Source organism: Chrysochloris asiatica, unplaced genomic scaffold (genome assembly GCF_000296735.1).
Source record: "Chrysochloris asiatica unplaced genomic scaffold, ChrAsi1.0 scaffold00616, whole genome shotgun sequence".
Taxonomy (NCBI): Eukaryota; Metazoa; Chordata; class Mammalia; order Afrosoricida; family Chrysochloridae; genus Chrysochloris; species Chrysochloris asiatica.
Window position 1 is genome coordinate 88,174 of NW_006409134.1, and position 3,283 is coordinate 91,456.

A 3,283-nucleotide genomic window follows, 5' to 3' on the forward strand; every position below is an offset into this window, starting at 1 on the left:
TTTATTGGAGGGTCAGAGAAAAGGAAGAAGATCCCCAATGAGATGGACTGGCACAGTGGCAGCAACATTGGTCTTGAGTGTAGCATCAATTGTGAGATAGGCCCAGGACCAGACAGTATTTCATTCTGTTGTGCATAAGGTGACTATGAGTCATTATCAACTTGATGGCCCCTAACAACAACAACAAAAAGAAACATCTTCTTGTATTCTCTGCTTTCAACCAAGATCCTTCTATCATAAACAATGATATTCTTTGCTCTAGCTACTTGTCTAAACCTGGCTTGCACCTATCCAACTCCCTGTCAATGTACTGTTACAGTCATTTTTAAATTTTCTTTAGTAATATTTTACTTGCATGAAATATTAATGATATTATCTGATTGTTTCCACATTTAAATGGTTCACCTCTCTTTGGAATTGGCACAAATATGCATCTCTTTAATCAGGTACCTATCATCCTAATTTTTTGGCATAGTTTAGTGAATGCCTCTAGTGTTTTATCAATTTGTTGAAAGATTTGAATTTGTATTCCAGAAATTTCCAGAGCCTTTTTCTTTGCCAATGTCTGCAGTGCACCTTGGAATTCTTCCTTCAGTACCATTGGCCCTTGATCATACGCCATCTCCTGAAATGCTTGAACATTGTTCAATTATTATTGGTATGGTTAGTCTGTGTATTCCTTCCATCTTCTTCACATGCTTCAATATTTTGCTCACAGAATACTTCAATATTTCAAGTTGAAGCTTGAACTTTTTCTTCAGTTCTTTCAGCTTGAGAAAAGCTGAGAGTGTTTTTCCTTTTTAGTTTTCTAACTCCAGGTCATTGCACATTTAATCTGACATCTTCTTCTCAAGCTGTCCTTTAAAAATTTTTGTTCAGCTCTTCTGCTTACTCATTTCTTTCAGCGTTTTGTATCTCCATGCTGAAAAGCAAGTTTCAGAGTCTCTTCTGACATTCATTTTGGCTGTTTCCTTCTTTCTAATGACCTTTTGCTTTTTTCCTGTATGATGTACTTGATAATATCCAACCACTCTTCTGGTCTTTGGTCATGTCTCTAATGCATCAAATATATTCTTGATCTGATTTCTAAATTCAGATGAGATGTGTTCAATATCCAATTTTGACTCTGGTGCATTTGATTTAATTTTCTTCAACTTCAGCCTGAACTTGCATATGAGCAATTGATGGTCTATTCTACAGTCTGCCATTGGTCTTATTTTGGCTGATGAGATGCAGCTTTTTCACCATGCAGTCGATTTGATTTCTGTGTATGTCATGTTGTGAAGTCCATGTATATACTTTTATGTAATTTAAAAAGTTATTTTCTGGGTGGGAGGAAGTGAGAACCATGAGAGGCTATGAGGACAGCGGCAAGGGTCACCTCTTGAAACCTTTTCTCAGCAGGACTTCTGAAATCCCCACAACTTCTTTCTGGGGGATTTGATCGCCCACGGTTACCGATAACAGCATCTTTGTGCTGGATGATGACGATGAAGATGAAGCAGCTGCCCAGCCAGGGCCCTCCCACCCCCACCCAATCTGGTCTCATCCCAGGCAGAAGCCCCTGGCTCCTCCGAGCCCAGTGGGGTCGGAGGCAGCAGTATTTCTGGCGGCAAGAAATGCTAGAAATTGGAGAATTAGAAGCTGTTTGAAGAGTTCCTCGAACTGTGTAAGGTGCAGACAGCAGACCACCATGAAGTGGTCCCATTCCTCTATAACCCACAGCAGCGTACCCACTCTCTGTTTTTGGCTTTTGCAGAGTTCTGCAACAGTCACTGTCGAGTCCTGTCTCGAGCCGGGAGCCGACCAGCTAAGCTTTATGTCTATGTCAATGAGCTCTTAACTGTTCTTAAGGCACGAAGAAGCTGAACTTGTCCCCTGCTGCCACCACCTCCAGTGAGCCCTCTGGAAATAACCCTCCCACTGACCCATACTCAGACCCCACAAATACTGAGACTACTGCCGCTGAACCTCCAAGGACTCGTGGTTCCCGGAGGCAGATCCAATTGCTTGGAACAGCTACTGGCTCTCTATGTGGCAGAGATACATGCAAACGCTCCAGGAGAAGGAGCTGGATCTTTTAGAACTGGACGATCCCCACTCCACATAGCTGCAGGAGCTAACAAGTTAAGGTTATCTCCAAACATGCAGTGATGCAAGACAAGAGTGAGAAGGATGAGAGGCAGAGAAGAAGAGCCCGACTTCCCCAAGTCATCCCTTCCCATTCTGCAGATCTTCCCAGAGCCTCCTCAGATTCTGGTGAGGGCCCTAGTTATTTGGCATCTCAGGGGTGCCCTACCACCTTCATGGCTGAAATAGAAGAGGAAGATGAGGAAAGTAATGATGAGGAAGAGGAGGAGTATCTGGAACAGATGCAGGAATGTCAGGGGCCAGAAAAGAGGAGGAGGAAGCAGGCAAGAATGGAGGCAAGAGGCCCCTGCCCCTATCACACATCTCCCCTAAGAAGAGCATGGAACCTGGCAAAGAGACAGGTAAGTCTTCAAGGGAGCAGACAAACAAAAGACTCCTACTATCCCCATCTTCACTGTCAGAGGAGCTGCTGGCTCTTTCCAGCAGGAATACTGAAAGCAATGGAGAACTGAAAGTTGCCTCTGGAGGAAGAGAGTGCTATGTCTCAGCTCTTTGAGCTGGAAATCAAAGCCTTGCCTGTGGAGACAACCTCTTCCCCTGAGGAGAGGGATGTTTCCTCTACTAAGAAGCAGCCAGAGGTCTCCCTCTCCACTGTTCTGGAGAATGGAACAGCCATAGTCACTTCTATTTCCTTCAGTAGAGGTGTGTCCCCTCATATTGGGGAGATTCCTACCCTTTTCCCCCCTACCACCACTCCCCCCTCCTCCCCTGGCCGGGCAGTAAATTGCAAACCCCAGAAGGAGAAGGACACAGGATAAGGCGAAAGCTATGTGGAAAAGCAAAGGGCAGTACATGAGAAGAATGGGAAGATTATATGTACCCTCCCCAGCCCAGCCTAACCCTTGGAATCCATTACCCCAGTTGCTGATTCTTCCACAAGGGTGGACTCTCCCAGCCATGATCTGTTCACCAGCTCCCTCTATAGCCCTTCTCCAGTTTTTGTTGTTGTTGTTAGGTGCCATCGATTTGGTTCCAACTTACTGCAACCCTATGCACAACAGAACAGAACACTGTTCGATCCTGGGCCAACCTCGTAATTGTTGTCATGCTTGAGCCCATTGATGCTGCCAATTTGCCAATCCATCTTGCTGGGGCTGTTCCTTTTTTCTCTAGCCCTTCACCTTACCAAACA

General features: G+C 44.9%; 1 pseudogene; it reads left to right on the plus strand.

The window, feature by feature from the left end:
* Positions 1 to 1,467: 1,467 nt before the first annotated feature.
* Positions 1,468 to 3,283, plus strand: part of LOC102824971 — a 5,638-nt pseudogene continuing 3,822 nt past the window's right edge.